Genomic DNA, 18433 nt, shown 5'->3' with positions numbered 1-18433 from the left:
TCCAGGCTGATTTTGGAGCTGGTGAAAAGCTTCTCTGAGACCATTGGAGGACCGAGGCCCTTGCCACAATTACAGTTAAAACACTGAGGAAATTGGATTGTTTCTCCACAAAATAAAAGAATGAATGAATGAAACCTTGTTTGGAAAACTGTTTGGCAGTGTCTACTCTAACTGAACATATTTAGTCCATTCCTGGGTAAGTTCTTCACAGAAGTATGTGTATACATGCACCAAGCGATGTGCTCAAATGTGTTCATTACAGCACTGTGCGAGGCCCTACAGTAGAATACTGCCAGCAACCAGAGCCTACAGACCACAGCTGCACGCAAGGGCATGGGCAAAGCCTGCTGCAAAGCACATGGAGCCAGGGACTGAGATCAGGACACTGACCTCCCATTTTGTCCCATATATGCACTGTGTGTCTTCCCCATAAGTCAAGGATCTCCTTGTGGGTGGAGAACTGCCACTCTTTCTCCCATTTCATTCTGGACTCCCCCAGGTGCCATTACCTTTGGGAACATTTCCTGAGTACCCACTGCCTGGCTTAGTTGACTGCTCTCTTTTGATGTCTCCAATATACTCCATGCATCTTTTTGCTCCACTCATCAGACAATTCAACTCATCTTATTACTTATCTACTCATTGGGGTTGAAGTTAAGTTTTTTATCTCTGCAATGTTTGGCCTACAGGGACTGACCCTAGGGAGGAGCTCAATAGCTGTTTGTAGAATGAATGAATGATGAATAGAAAAATCAGTCCAACACCTAGAAGGGCAGTATGGGAACTATAAAAATATTTAGAAAGGAAGAAGATATCATCAATAAGAAAGGCCTTATGACCTTTCTCCAAGGAAAGAAGTTGAAGCTGATTGACCAGACTCTGTATAGTTTGCTGGACTCTCTCCCTCTGGTCCCACCACCACCCCCACACTGACTCTAAGGGACCTTCTTTGATACATTGGCACTTGGAAGTTCACAGGTTGGTGTTTTGGAAGTTGGACCTAATTGGTACAGGAAGCAACTCTGCAGTCTTTACTAAATCATAAGGGAAAACAGGAAGATGATGAAATGAACTTTCTTTGAACAAAAATACAGCTCAGCTCCCATAACACAGGCCAACTGGTGATATCCAAATGAACACATCCTCCTAAACTTCCCAAACCTTTACTGTGCTATGTGTGATGCTGAGGATAAGAAGCTTTGCTTGGAATCCCATATTTCAATTATCTTTTGCTGCATAACAAGCCACTCCAAAACTTGGTGCTTAATACAAAAACTATTTCATTTGCTCAATTCTGTGGGTCAGCCATGTGGCCTGGGCTCAGCTGGGAAGTCCTTCTGTTTGCCTTGCCTGGGGTCACATATATTACTGAGTCATTAAGTGACTCAACCACAGCTAGAGAGTCAAAGATGCCTTCAATCACACGTCTGGCAGTTGGTTGATTTAGGGGCTTTAGCTGGGAAGGTTTATGTCTGCTCCATGTCTCACCCTCTGGTAAGCTTGACCAGGCTTTTCACATGGTTCTTCCAGAGAAGTAATCCAAGAGAATGAAGCCAGAAGTTGCAAAGCCTCTTGAGGCTTGGGCTCAGAAGTTATACAACATCATATTCCACTGGTCACAGTAAGTCACATGGCCAAGTCTGAAGTTGGTATGGGAGGGGACTATTCAAGAACACGTCTAAAGGAAAGGGAATAGGGATGCCTGGGTGGCTCAATCAGTTAGGTGTCTGACTCTTGATTTCAGCTCAGGTCTGCTTGTCTCACTCTCCCTCTGCTCCCCCCCCCCCACACACACACTCTCTCTCTGTCTCTCTCTCAAATAAATAAATAAATCATAAATATTTTTTTTAAAAAAATGAAAGGGAATAATGGCAGACATTTGGCAAATCATCTACCACAGAAAGCAACTACAAGAAGTAGTGTTTATTTCCCCTACATACCAGCCCTGGACTATTTCCATGAAATGGCTACCGTCTTTAATTTCCATCCAGGAAAATGCTGATCTCTGGGAAATTTCCCATACTGAAATGAGAAGACTCTAGGAGATGCATAGGGGTAGAAATGAAGAATTTGGATTAAAACCAACTAAGTTCCAGATGCAATCATGTTGGAGGTTCAATCACGCATATGTGAATCTGTAATTAAGAGAACAGGTCTAGCAGCATATAAACATTTGTGAGTCAATATTACAAAGATGGTGTTTAGGACACAGGACTGAATAAAGTCATTAGGAATGTGAATGTATGTAGAAAAGCAAAGTGGTCATAAAACTGAGATCTCCTGCACTCCTGCATTAAGAGATCAAAGAAATAAGGAGAAAGCAGCAGGGAGACTGAGAAAGAACAGCTAATGATGCAGGAGGAAGAAAAGAAAGTATGGTGTCCTAGAATTTAAGTACAGAAAATATACCAATAAGGAGTAATCCACTTCATCTAATTCTGCTTGTAAATCAAACAAGATAAAGACCAGAAATTTCACTTTTTGCATGGCAACAATCTGCCCCAAATCTAGGTGACCCAGATTTGGTGATGAATTTCAGATACACTACCAAAGCACAATACATGGAATTATTTTAAAGTGATAATTTGAACTCTATTAAGATGAAAAACTTCTCCTCTGTGAAAGACACTATTAAGAACACCAAAAAATAAGCCACAAACTGGGAGAAAATAGTTGCAAACCACATAGTAGATAAAAAAACTTGTATCCAAAATATACAAAAAAACGCTTACAATGTAACCCAACTAAAGGGTGTCTCGGTGTCTGTCAGTTGAGTGTTCAACTCTTGGTTTCAGCTCAGCTCATGATCTCAGTGTCATGAGATCAAGCCCTGTGTCAGGCTCCATGCTCAGTGCAGAGTCTGCATAAGATTCTCTCCCTCTGCCCCTCTCCCAGCTCAGGCTTGCTCTCTCTCTCTCTCTCACTCTCAATCTCAATCTCTCTCTCTCAAATAAATAAGTAAAATATTTTTAAATATAACCCAATTAAATCAAAGATGGGCAAAATGACTGATTCTAGGAGTGCGACAGGAATGTAGTGCCAGAAAGTAAGAATGTGCTAAAAACAAAACAAAACAAAACAAAACAAAACAAAACCCATACAGAAATATGCCAAAAGGTCACAAGAACTAACTGAAAGAGCTCCTACTGGATAAAGAACAATTTAAACAACATAATACAATAATATTAGATTACAATGCAAAGTATAAAGTAAATAGCATTTGATATAAATAAGGGATTGAACATATTAGTAAGTAAATAAGGAGAAAAGAGAAATCTCCCAAGATTTCCAAATCATTTATGTAGATACTCAGCTCACAAGGAGGTGGAGCATAATTCTCCAATCCTTTAGTGAAGGCTGCCCATAGTGACTTTCCTCCAAATGGTTTATTATATAAAGGGGAGAGGAATAGGGAAAATAACTTTTACAGTGGAGAAACTTGATAAACACTATCTCAGCTTTGATGTTCATTAATGTTAACATCAACAGTGTTAACTCATGTTGATGGAATGTATCCTTGATGTGATGTGTGAAATTGCACTTTACCTCTATGTCCTTCCTCTCAAAAAACCATAACCAAAGTTTAATTATGAGAAAAACATCTGACAAATTTCACTGAGAGACATTACACAAAATGCATAAATGCTACTCCTCAAAACTGTCAAAAGAATCTAAAACAAGTAAAGACTAAGAAATTGTCACAGACAAGAGGAGGCTAAAGAGATAGATGTCTAGATATAATATGGAACTCTGGATAAGATCCTGGAACAGAGAAAGAAATTAAGTAAGAAAACTAAGGAAATCTGAATTATCAAGTAAATACTGAATCAATAAAAAGGCAATTTGAAAATAAGAGAAAAGTTTTGTGACATTTTAACTTGCCTATGTCCCACCCCCTTACAGCTTGGTAGTGGTCTTTAAGAAAGCAACCTACATTCCCAGTGTGGGATCCAGGTCTATGATTCAGAGAGAACAGAATGGATCTTATTTTTAAATTCTTGTGTTTGTCTGTTCTAACTGAGTCTAGAGGCTACCTGAAGGACTGACACAAGATGATTGTCTCTCTTTCCCCTTATTCAGAAATCACTTAGTTCAGAAAAGGGACAACCATCACTTAAAAACATAAGTCAAATGAAAACCCTATATCTTCCTGGGGCAAAAGATTACAGTTTAGATATACAACAAAATACCCAAATTCATGAAGCATAAACTGGAAAGAGTTTCATTGAGAAATTGGGGCATTCTGAAAGCACATGTATACTGGAGAATTTAGAAGCCACATGCATATCTAGAGCATGATGCATGACCAAAAAAGGCCTGAGAATACCCTCAACTTCCACCTCTCGCTGATCTCTCATACAGGCAGGAAATGAAGGCTAAAGTAGAGTAGTAAAGAGCCTGGCCAAGTGAGGAAGGAGTGCTGTACCACAGAGTCAATCTGCAAAGAATGGAAGTGGTAGTTTTTATTGTTGTTGTTGCTATTGTTTTTTATTTGTTTTTGTTTTGAATTTGGGGGAGGGGGACGTTTATATTTTTAATTTTTTTAACTCCTGCCATTCAAGGAAATAGCTTTCGAAACCCTAGCAAAACATAAGCTAAAGGAACAGTGTCTTCAGAGGCCACACATGATAAGGAATAGTCTTTGCAAAAGAAAAAAAAAATTTTTGAAAAGGTGCATAAACAAATGGTCAACTGCAGCCTTCGACAATCAAAAACATAAATCCTTAGGTAAGGGAAGAATCTGAGGTCCAAAGTTTTGATGGTATAATATTCAAATATTCAATTTTCAATAAAAAAATCATAAGAAACAGGAATGTATCATTAATTTACAGGACCAAAATGAACTGATGGAAACCATCCTTTAAAAAGCCCAGACACTGAATTTACTACACAAATACTTTGTGTTAACTATTTTTAATATGCTCAAAGAGCTGAAGGAAATATGGAAAAAAGAACTAAAAGAAACCAGGATATCAATAAAAAGATAAGAATTATAAAAGAAACCAAAAAGAATTCTAGAACTGGAAAGTACAATACTAAAATGAAAAAAAAATCACTAAAGATCAACAGTCAATCTGAGCAAGCAGAAGAAAAAATCAGCAAACTTGGGAGAAAGATAATTCAGTATCTAATTTGAGAAACAGAAAAAAACATGGACGGCACTGGAGGAGATTATGCTAAGTGAAATAAGTCAAGCTAAGAAAGACAATTATCATATGGTTTCACTCATTTATGGAACATAAGAAATAGCAGGGAGATCAGTAGGAGAAGGAAGGGAAGAATGAAGGGGGTAAACAGAAGGGGGAATGAACCATGAGAGACTCTGGACTCTGGGAAACAAACTGAGGGCTTCAGAGGGGAGGGAGAGGATTGGGATAGGCCGGTGATGTATTAAGGAGGGCACATATTGCATGGTGCACTGGGTATTATACGCAAATAATGAATTATGGAACTTTACATCAAAAACTAGGGATGTACTGTATGGCAACTAACATAACATAATACAAAATTATTATTAAAAAAAGAAAAGAAAAACACACAAAAGGGTAATAGTTTGGGTGGTGCAGATATAGGTAATTTAAAATTTCTTCTTTATGTCAATGACATTGTGTAATAGAGGTTTTCCTTGCTGGATGTGATGTGCAAATGTTCATTTGTGCTGCATCAATATTTAAATGAATATATTTTCTTCACTTGGGTCAAGAGCTATTTTGGGCTTGCACCCTGGCTGCAGCATTTATTAGCTTTGTAACCTTGGGCAAGGCATTTAGTATTTCCAATTTCAGTTTTCATATAAAATGGAAATAACAATGCACACTTCAAAACATTGTTTTGTGAGGATTAAATGGAAGGTTGCTTATAAACTCAGTGTTTAGCATGATGTAGATCATCATACTTGTTCCTCTTCCCTGAGTTTATTATTTGGTAGGAAGCAAATAATAAAATATTTAGAAAGCTATGCATAATTATTAATTTGTTTTATTCTTTAAAAAATATGTTTATTCTCACACTTTTTTCTTGTTTGTATGCCAAGAGCTCATTAGGAAGATAGTTAAATTATTTTATGAAAACAAACCAGTCTTTTCACAGCTATTAAAACTATTGTTTCATCAAAGAAAAAAAAAGAGAAACAGAAAAAAAAAAAAGGAGTGAATATAAAGTTAGGAAAGCCTAAGGGGCCTGTGGAACACAATGAAGCCGGCAATATATGCCATGGGAGACATAGACAGGAAAGAGAGAGAAAAGCAGAAAAAATATTTGAAGAAACAATGGCTGAAAACTTCCCAAATTTGATGAAAGGCATAAACATGAAAATCCAGGAAGCTCAACAAATCTAAGTCAGATAAACTCAGAGTACCACAGTAAAATGCCTTATAATCAAAATGTCAAAAGACAAAGAATCTTGAGAACAGCAAGAGAATAGTGACTCATCACTTACAATGGATCCTCAATAAGATTTATAGCCAGTTTTTCATCAGAAATCATGAAAGCCAGATGCAGGGGGGTGGCAGTTTAAAGTGCTGAAAGAGAAGTGTGGCCAATCAAGAATTCTATATCCAGTGCAACTATCCTTCAAAAAATGTAGGAGAAATTAAGACATTCCCAGATAAACAAAAGCTGAGGGGGTTAATTACCAGTAAACCCACCATGCAAGAAATGATAAAAAAGAGTTCTTCAGGTTGAAGCAAAAGGACACTAAGCAGTAATTTGAAATCTGTACAAATAAGTAAAGATCTCCAGTAGAGGTAACTGAACAAGCAAATATAAATGCCAGTATTAGTGAATTTTTGGTTTATAAATCCACTTTTTATTTCTCACATGATTTAAAAGATGAATGCATAAAAATAATTACAAATCTATGTTGTTGGACACATGATGTATAAAGGTATAATATATGACTACCGAATAGGAAGATGGAGCTATATAAGGGCAGAATTTTTGTGTATTGAAGTTTATTTGGTATCAATTAAAATTACATTGTTATAAATAATAATAAACTATTATACATTTATTATCTTAATTGTAATCACCATAGTAACCACTATATAAAAAATTACACAAAGGAGGAGGAGTTAAGATGGCGGAGGAGTAAGGGACCCCTTTTTCAGCCGGTCCCCTGAGTCGAGCTGGATAGGTACCAGACCATCCTAAATAACCACGGAATCAGCCTGAGACACAGGATGATGCATCTGGATCTCTACAAATGAACATCTCCAGCGCTGAGTATTGAGGTACCAAGAGGGGAGCTGTAAACCGTGCACGGATATCGGAAGATAAACGGAAGGGGGAGGGAGCCGCCGCGTTTGGGCGCCGGGAAGCGGCAGCCACCTGCACGGGGGAGCGGGCGGACACACAGAGGGCACCCGCGAGAGAGCGGACTGAGACCGGTGAGCCGTGAACACGCCACCAGGCATCTCCCGGAACACCGGAATCCCGGTGTGCTCACGGGATCCAGACTGAGACCGGGAACTCCCGGAGCGCGCGCGGGGCAGCTGGCGGCTGGCGGGCCACCTGCACGGGGGAGCGGGCGGACTCGCGGTAGGCACCCGCGAAACAGCAGACTGAGACCCTGAACCGGGTGCGCGCGCCACCAGGCTTCTCACGAAACTCCGGAATCGAGGTGTGCTCACCGGGCATAGACTGAGACCGGGAGACCCGGGAGCGCGCGGGGCGGCCAGTGGCTGGCGGCATTAGAAACACAAAGGACAGAGACGCTCCGGCCCTGGAAGTGAGGGCAGGGTCGCCGAGTTGGTGAGCACATCCCGGGACGCCGCAGGGTTGAGCAGCACCAACAGTAACAGAGTTAAAGTGGCCAGAACATCAGTGGAGAACGGGCCGCAATCCCTCTGTTCTGCGACAATGCAGCCTCTGCTGCTCTGACCCTCAGAAGAGGCATAGCCGGCCGCCAGGGAAAGCCGCCAGAGAACAAAAGCCTGGAAATACCGGCTCAGAGAGTGCCCATCCCGATCCTCCCTCGCAGGGGACACGGAGACTCTAACCAAACAGGGTTGCCTGAGTATCGGCGCGGCAGGCCCCTCCCCCAGAACACAGAAGGCAGGCTGAAAAATCAAGAAGCCCACAACCGGAGGCGCCTGGGTGGCGCCGTCATTGAGCGCCTGTCTTCGGCTTAGGGCGTGATCCCGGCATTCCGGAAAGGAGTCCCTCATCGGGCTCCTCCGCTGGGAGCCTGCTTCTTCCTCTCTCACTCCCCTGCTTCTGTTTCGTTCTTGCTGACTGTCTGTCTCCCTCTCTCAGATAAGTAAATAAATAAAATCTTTAAAGAAGAAGCCCACATCTCTAAGATCCCTATAAAACAAGGGGCACGGCCTGGGACCCAGTCAATAATTTTGGGCTCTGGAAACCCCGCAACCTCTCTTCATCAGAATGACAAGAAGGAGAAGCCCCCCCCAGCAAAGAAAAGACAGTGAGTCAGTGGCCTCTGCCACAGAAGTAACGGATATGGATGTAACCAAATTATCAGAAATGGAATTCAGAGTAACAATGGTCAAGATAATGAGTAGACTTGAAAAAAGTATTCAGGAAAATATTACTGAGAATATACAATTCCTAAGGGCAGAAATGAGAGCAAATTTGACAGAAATTAAAAATTCTATGAGCCAAATGCAGGCAAAACTAGAGGCTCTGACAGCCAGGGTCATGGAAGCGGAGGAAAGGGTTAGTGAATTGGAGGATGGGTTAATAGAGGAAAAAATAAAAATAGAAGAGGGTCTTAAAAAAATCCACGCCCACGAATGTTGGCTACAGGAGATTACTGACTCAACGAAACGATCCAATGTTAGAATCATCAGCATCCCCGAGGGGGTGGAGAAAAACAGAGGTCTAGAAGAGATATTTGAACAAATTGTAGCTGAAAACTTCCCTAATCTAGCAAGGGAAACAAAAATTCGTGTCCAAGAGGCCCAAGCTCAACCATGACAGACCTACACCACGTCACGTCATAGTGCAACTCGCAAATATGAGATCCAAGGATACAGTATTGAAAGCGGCCAGGGCAAAGAAATTTCTCACGTACCAAGGCAAAGGCATCAGAATTACATCAGACCTGTCTACACAGACCTGGAATGAGAGAAAGGGTTGGGGGAGCATTTTTAAAGCTCTTTCAGAGAAAAACATGCAGCCAAGGATCCTTTATCCAGCAAGGCTGTCATTCAGAATTGATGGAGAAATAAAGACATTTCAGAATCGACAGTCACTAGCTAATTTCGTAACCACGAAACCAGCCCTACAGGAGGTATTACGGGGGGTTCTATAAAAGTAAAAAGGCCCCAAGAGTGATACAAAACAGAAAGTCACAGCCAATACAAACAAAGACTTTACTGACAACATGGCAGAATTAAAAGCATATCTCTCAGTACTCAGCCTGAACATTAATGGTTTAAATTCTGGCTTCAAACGCCACAGGGTTGCAGATTGGATAAAAAGAAATGACCCATCCATTTGCTGTCTACAAGAGACTCATTTCAAACCCAAAGATGCATTCAGACTGAGAGTAAGGGGATGGAGTACCATCTTTCACGCAAATGGACCTCAAAAGAAAGCTGGGGTAGCAATTCTCATATCAGATAAATTGGATTTTAAACTACAGACTATAGTTAGAGATGCAGAAGGGCACTATATTATTCTTAAAGGAAGTATTCAACAAGTGGATATGACAATTATAAATATATATGCCCCCAACAGGGGAGCAGCAAGATACACAAGCCAACTCTTATCCAGAATAAAGAGACATATAGATAAAAATACATTAATAGTAGGGGACCTCAACACTCCACTCTCAGAAATAGACAGAACACCCTGGCAAAAACTAAGCAAAGAATCAAAGGCTTTGAATGCCATACTCGACGAGTTGGACCTCTTAGATATATATAGAACACTACACCCCAGAACCAAAGAATACTCATTCTATTCTAATGCCCATGGAACATTTTCAAGAATAGACCATGTTCTGGGACACAAAACAGGTCTCAGCCGATACCAAAAGATTGAAATTATCCCCTGCATATTCTCAGACCACAACGCTCTGAAATTGGAACTCAACCACAAGGAAAAATTTGGAAGAAACTCAAACACTTGGAGACTAAGAACCATCCTGCTCAGGAATGACTCGATAAACCAGGAAATCAAAAATCAAATTAAACAATTTATGGAGACCAATGAGAATGAAAATACAACAGTCCAAAACCTATGGGATACTGCAAAGGCAGTCCTAAGGGGGAAATACATAGCCATCCAAGCCTCACTCAAAAGAATAGAAAAATCTAAAATGCAGTTTTTATATTCTCACCTCAAGAAGCTGGAACAGCAACAGAGGGACAGGCCTAATCCACGCACAAGGAAGCAGTTGACCAAAATTAAAGCTGAAATCAATCAAGCAGAAACCAGAAGTACAGTAGAGCAGATCAACAGGACTAGAAGCTGGTTCTTGGAGAGAATCAATAAAATTGACAGACCACTGGCAAGACTTATCCAAAAGAAAAGAGAAAGGACCCAGATTATTAAAATTATGAATGAAAAAGGAGAGGTCACGACAAACACCATTGAAATTGGAAGGATTATTAGAAATTTTTATCAACAGCTATATGCCAATAAACTAAGCAATCTGGAAGAGATGGAATCCTTCCTGGAAACCTATAAACTACCAAGATTGAAAAAGGAAGAAATTGATTTCTTAAACAGGCCAATTAATTATGAAGAAATTGAGTCAGTGATAAACAACCTTCCAAATAACGAAACTCCAGGCCCGGACGGTTTTCCCGGGGAATTCTACCAAACATTCAAAGAAGAAATAATACCTATTCTCCTAAAGCTATTTCAAAAAATAGAAACAGAAGGAAAGCTACCAAACTCATTCTATGAGGCCAATATTACCTTGATCCCCAAACCAGGCAAAGACCCCCTCAAAAAGGAGAATTACAGACCGATTTCCCTAATGAATATGGACGCCAAAATCCTCAACAAGATACTCGCTAATAGAATCCAACAGTTCATTAAAAGGATTATCCACCACGATCAAGTGGGATTCATACCTGGGATGCAAGCGTGGTTCAATATTCGCAAATCAATCAGCGTGATACATCATATCAACAAGAAAAGACTCAAGAACCATATGATCCTCTCAATCGATGCCGAAAAAGCATTTGACAAAATACAGCATCCTTTCCTGATTAAAACCCTTCAGAGTGTAGGAGTAGAAGGTACATTTCTCAATCTCATAAAAGCCATCTATGAAAAGCCTACTGCAAATATTATTCTCAATGGGGAAAAGCTGGAAGCCTTTCCCTTAAGATCAGGAACATGACAAGGATGCCCACTCTCGCCACTATTATTCAACATAGTACTAGAAGTCCTTGCAACAGCAATCAGACAACAAAAAGGGATCAAAGGTATTCAAATCGGCAAAGAAGAAGTCAAAATGTCTCTCTTCGCAGACGACATGATACTCTATATGGAAAACCCAAAAGAAGCCACTCCCAAACTATTAGAAGTTATAGAGCAATTCAGTAACGTGGCGGGATACAAAATCAATGCTCAGAAATCAGTTGCATTTCTGTACACGAATAACGAGAACGAAGAAAGAGAAATCAGGGAATCCATCCCATTTACAATAGCACCAAAAACCATACGTTACCTTGGAATTAACTTAACCAGAGATGTAAAGGACCTATATTCTAGAAACTATAAATCACTCTTAAAAGACATTGAGGAAGACATAAAAAGATGGAAAGATATTCCATGCTCATGGATCGGAAGAATTAACATAGTTAAAATGTCCATGCTACCCAGAGCAATCTACACTTTCAATGCTATCCCGATCAAAATACCGAGAACGTTTTTCAAAGAACTGGAACAAATAGTCCTTAAATTTGTATGGAACCAGAAAAGACCCCGAATCTCCAAGGAACTGTTGAAAAGGAAAAACAAAGCTGGGGGCATCACAATGCCGGATTTCGAGCTGTACTACAAAGCTGTGATCACAAAGACAGCATGGTACTGGCACAAAAACAGACACATAGACCAATGGAACAGAATAGAGAGCCCAGAAATGGACCCTCAGCTCTTTGGGCAACTAATATTTGATAAAGCAGGAAAAAACATCCAGTGGGAAAAAGACAGTCTCTTCAATAAATGGTGCTGGGAAAATTGGACAGCTACATGCAAAAGAATGAAACTTGACCACTATCTCACACCATACACAAAAATAAACTCCAAATGGATGAAAGACCTCGATGTGAGACAGGAATCCATCAAAATTCTAGAGGAGAACATAGGCAGCAACCTCTACGACATCAGCCAAAGCAACCTTTTTCATGACACATCCCCAAAGGCAAGAGAAACAAAAGATAAAATGAATTTATGGGACTTCATCAAGATTAAAAGTTTCTGCACATCCAAGGAAACAGTCAGAAAAACTAAGAGGCAGCCCACGGAATGGGAGAATATATTTGCAAATGACACTACAGATAAAGGACTGGTATCCAAGATCTACAAAGAACTTCTCAAACTCAATACACGAGAAACAAATAAACAAATCAAAAAATGGGCAGAAGATATGAACAGACACTTTTCCAATGAAGACATACAAATGGCTAACAGACACATGAAAAAATGTTCAAAATCATTAGCCATCAAGGAAATTCAAATCAAAACCACACTGAGATACCACCTTACACCAGTTAGAATGGCAAAAATAGACAAGGCAAGAAACAACAATTGTTGGAGAGGATGTGGAGAAAGGGGATCCCTCCTACATTGTTGGTGGGAATGCAAGTTGGTACAGCCACTCTGGAAAACCGTGTGGAGGTCCCTTAAAAAGTTAAAAATTGAGCTACCCTATGATCCAGCCATTGCACTACTGGGTGTTTACCCCAAAGATACAGACGGAGTGAAGAGAGGGGCCATATGCACCCCAATGTTCATAGCAGCAATGTCCACAATAGCTAAATCGTGGAAGGAGCCGAGATGCCCTGCAACAGATGACTGGATTAAGAAGTTGTGGTCCATATATACAATGGAATATTACTCAGCAATCAGAAAGAATGAGTTCTCAACATTTGCTACAACATGGACGGCACTGGAGGAGATAATGCTTAGTGAAATAAGTCAAGTAGAGAAAGATAACTATCATATGATTTCTCTCATCTATGGAACATAAGAACTAGAATGATCAGTAGGGGAAGAAAGGGATAAAGAAAGGGGGGGTGATCAGAAGGGGGAATGAAACATGAGAGACTATGGACTATGAGAAACAAACTGAGGGCTACAGAGGGGAGGGGGGTGGGGGAATGGGATAGACCGGTGATGGGTAGTAAGGAGGGCACATATTGCATGGTGCACTGGGTGTTATACACAACTAATGAATCATCGAGCCTTACATCGAAAACCGGGGATGTACTGTATGGTGACTAACATAATATAATAAAAAATCATTATTAATAAAAAAAAATTACACAAAGGAAATCAAAAGGCACAGTAAAAATTTAATGAAACACAAAGAAGTCAGTAATGAGGGACACAAAACATCTAGAACATACAAAAGGGCAGAAGTAAATCCTCCTTTATCAATTATTACATAAAATATAAATGGATCAAACTCTTCAATAAAAAGGCAGGTATTGGCACAATGGATTTGTGGCACAGCAAAAAGGCAGGTATTGGCACAATTGGGGACGCCTGGGTGGCTCAGTCTGCTAAACATCTGCTTCCGGCTCAGGTCATGATCCCAGGTCCTGGGATTGAGTTCCGCATCAGGCTCCCTGCTCAGTGGGGAGCTTGATTCTCCCTCTGCCTGTCACTCCCCCTGTTGGTGCTCTTTCTCTCTCTCTAACAAATAAATAAATAAAATCTTAAAAAAATAAAGGCAGGTATTGGCACAATGGATTTGAAAAAACATGATCCAATTATGTACAACCTACAAGAGACATACTTTAGATCCAAAGACAAAATATGTTGAAAGTGAATAAATGAAAAAATACATTTCATGCAAGCAGTAACAAAAAAGAGCTGAGGTAGCTATGTTAATATTAGACTAATAGACTTTAAGTCAAGTACTCCTACAAAAGACAAGGAAGCTCATTATATATTGATAAAAGGAATACTTTATCAGGAAAATATAACAACTATAAACACATATGCACCCACAACAGAGCCCAAAAAGATATGAAGCAAATATTAACAGAATTAAAGGGAGAAATAGACAGCTATGCAATAGCTGTTGAAGACTTTATGCCCCACATTCATTGATGGATAGGACATCTAGACAAAGGATCAATAGGGAAATAGAGGACTGAACAGGACTATAAATGGACAAAGTCTGACAGACATATACAAAGAACTCTACCTAACAATATTAAAATACATATTTCTCTCAAGAGCACATGGAACATTTTCCCGGGACAGACCATGTATGTTAAGCCACAAAAGAAGTCTTAATAAATTTAAAAATATTGATATGAAGTATCTTCTCTGAACAAAACAGAATGTAGCTAGAAGTCAATAACAAAAAGCAAACTGGTAATTTCACAAATATGTGGAAATTAAACAACATACTTTGAAACTAGTGGGTAAAAGGAGAAACCATGGGAAAATGAGAAAATATGTAGAGATAAATGAGAACAAAAACACAATATACCATGTACAGAATTGTTGCATCACTACAATGCACACTTGAAACTAACATAACACTGTATGTTAACTAACTGGAATTAGAATAAAAAACTCAGAAAAATAAAAGTTCATATGAATATAAAAAAAAGCACACAGCATACCATAACTTATGTGATACACTGATGGAAGTGCTCAGAGAGAAATTTATGGTTTTTATATTAATTATCCTACATTAAAAGGATCATGGGGGTGCCTGGTTGGTGCAGTAGGTTAAGTGTCTGACTCTTGGTTCTGGCTCAAGTCCTGATCTCCCAGTTGTAAGATCGAGCCCCACATTGGGCTCTATGCACAGCATGGAGTCTGCCTGAGATTCTCTCTCCCTCACCCTCTGTCCCTCCTGTTCATTCTCTCTCTCTCAAATAAATAAATAAATAAATCTTTTTTCTAAAGGATCATGAATCAATAACCTAACTTTGCATCTTAAGGAAGTAGAAAAATAAGAGTAAATTAAACTCAGAGCTAGCAGAAGGGAAAAATTAATGATGATTAGAGCAAAGATAAACAAAATAAAGCCAAAAATCTATAGTATAAACGAAACCAAAAGTTGGTTCTTTGAAAACATCAGCAAAGTTAGCAAACATTTAGTTAGAGTGACAAATGCAAAAGAAAACACAAATAACTAAAATTAAAAATGAAAGTGGGACATTATTTCCAACCTTATAAAATTTAGAAAGATAAAGAGAGTACTATGAACATTTACACACCAATAGGTTAGATAACTTAAAAGAAATGGGCAAATTCCTAGAAATACACAAATTACCAAAAGTGACTTAATAAAAATAGAAAATCTGAACAGACCTATATTGTGGACTGAATTGTATCCCCCACTCCCAAATTCATATGTTGAAGCCATAACCAGTGATGTGACTGTATTTCAAGATAGGGCTTTAAAGAGGTAGTTATGGTTAAATGAGCTCATGAGAGTGGAGCCATATGACTGGTGTCCTTATAAGAAGACACATCAAGGATGAGTACATACAGACAAAAGGTCATGTGAGGACAGAGCAAAAAGGAAGTCCATCTGCTAGCCAGGGAGAGACATCTCAGAAGAAACCAAAACTGCTACTACCTTGATCTTGGACTTCTAGTCTTCAGAAATGTGAGAAAAATACTTTTTTCTTGATTTAGCCTCTCAGTTTGTGGCATTCTGTATAGCAGCCTTAGGAGACTAAACAACCTGTAATAGGTAAAGATATTGAATCATTAATAAAAAATAATCTCCCAAAGTGTTGCCCAAAATGTGGAAAAATTATAACCTTCATACATTGCTGGTGGGAATGTAAAATGGTTTAGTCACTGGGGAATATATTTTGTCCTCTCTTGAAAAAGTTAAATATTAAATTACTATATGATCTCACAATTCCGTTTGCTAAGTACATACTCAAAAAAATTGAAAACAGATATTCAAACTAATACGTGTACACGTGTGTGTGTGTATACACATTCATAGCAGCACTATTTATTTGCCAAAAGCTGAAAACACCTCATAAGTCTGTCAACAGAATGGGTAAACAAAGCATGGTCTACACATACAATGGAATATTATTTAGTCATAAAAATGGAGTACTGATACAATGCTACATGGCTGATAAACCTTGAAAACTTAATGGTAAGTGAAAGAAGCCAGACATAAAACATCACATATTTTGTGATTCAATTTATATAAAACATCCAGAATAAATAAATCTGTACAGAAAGAAAGTATACTGATGCTTGCCAAATTCTAGGAAGAGGATATAATGAGGAGACATTGATTAATGGGCAGAGAGTTTTAGTACGGAGTGATGGAACTATATAGAGACCAAGATTGCACAACATTATAAATGTATTAAATGACACTGAATTGTCCATTTTAAGATGGTTGATTTTATGTGAATTTCACCTCAATAAAATTTTTAATTTAATTTTTTAATTTGAATTTAATTTTTTAATTTAATTTTTTAAAGGGCAACACAAGAGATTCTTGTATTAATGAAACTTGTTCCATATTTTGGCTATGGTGGTGACTACATGAACCTACATGGGATAAAACTGTAAAAAATACACAAACACACACACACACACACAAGTGAAGAAAAATGGAAAACCTAAGTAAAACCTGTGGATTGCATCAATGTCAATGTCCTAGTTATGATATTGTACTATGGTTTTCCAAGATGTTACCTTAAAATAAACTGGATGGGATTTCTCTATATTATTTCTAGAGCTACATACGTGACTCTATAAGTATCTTAAAATTTAAAACTTCATTTTAAAAAAGTCCTCTTCCAAGCTTTCATGACCTACATCCTAGGGAGCTACTGGGGCACTCACAAAATGGCCAAGTCACAATCTATTTCACCATGACAGGCTAAACAGATCTCCTACTGAAAAGGTCTCCAGAAATTTTAAAAGATCTGTGATTTACCAGCCAGTATGTCAGAGCCTGTTCATTTGATGCTGCCACAATTTTTCCCAAATTGCCTGATTTTACATTTTTCTATTTGCCTGGGGATTTGCCTAGCTCAAGACATTATTTCCTCTTTCAAAATCAGTATTTTAATACAGTTCAATAGTATAGCTTAATGCTGCCCATCTCAGCTTGAGTGACAACTCATCTATCATATTCACACTTTGAGTTTGGAGAGGGAAAGAGGAATATCATTTTCTTGTGTTATCTCTATTCCCCATGCAGGGCAAAATAAAATAATCAGGGGCATCCATTTTTAGAAATAAATCTTTTTTAGAAAAAGACAACCAAAGAAGGCTAGTTATTCAACAGCTGGTTCAGCCTGCCTGGCTTCAGCTCTGGTATGGAAAGACCACTCATCTGGGGAGTCAGGAGGTCGGCAATTTAACTTGCAGTGAGCGCCTGGGAAGCTGCTTCCTCTCTCCTGACCTTGCTTTTCTCATTTCTACTCTGTGGAAGTTAAATTAGTTAAAAAATTAGTTAAATTAGTTAAAAAATTAGTTAAAATTAGTTTAAAAAATTCCCTTCCAGTTCTAAAATCCTCTGATTCTTCTAGTCTGCTGTTATAAATCCTACCTCTGTCACTCACTAGTTCAGCAATTTAACCCCTGTGAGCCCCAGAAAATAGTGTGTCCATTTCTACAAAATGAGGAAATGAATGGATAGATAGATGATAGATAGATAGATAGATAGATAGATAGATAGATAGATAGATAGATGATAGATAAAGTTGCTGGAATTTTGGTAGTGATTTGTTGAAACTATAGACCAGTTTGAAGAGAATTGGTATCATAATATTGCATCTTCCAGCCCATGCACAATATTTATCCAAATCTTTTATCCGTTTAGATTTATTTAGATCTTTTTAAATTTCTCATGGCCTGTTTAGTTTCAGGGTACTTGTCTAGCATTTTTTGGTCAAATTCATCTCAAAATATTTTTTTGTTATTCAAAGATATTTTTATTTCAATTTCTGTTTGTTCATTGCCAGTATATGGAAATGCAATTAAATTATGTATATTGATCTTGTATTTTGCAAACTTACTAAACTCACTCAATAGTCCTAGTGCTCATTTGAAGATTCTATAGGATTTTCGAGGTAGATACGTTATCTTCAAATAAAGTAGCTTTACTTCCTCTTCCTTTCCAACCTAGATACCATTTGTTTTGTTGTTTTGTCTTTTGGCACTGAATAGCACTAGCTGGATCCAAACTCTCCTGTGGTCCCAGGGAATTCTCTTCCCAAGTAGAATTTGGGTATATCCATCCTAAGAGGAGTTAAAGAAGATCCTTCAAGTC

This window comes from Ursus americanus, chromosome 1 (genome assembly GCF_024610735.1).
Source record: "Ursus americanus isolate L20-20 chromosome 1, mUrsAme1.1.p, whole genome shotgun sequence".
NCBI classification, from domain to species: Eukaryota; Metazoa; Chordata; class Mammalia; order Carnivora; family Ursidae; genus Ursus; species Ursus americanus.
This window is presented reverse-complemented; position numbering follows the sequence as displayed.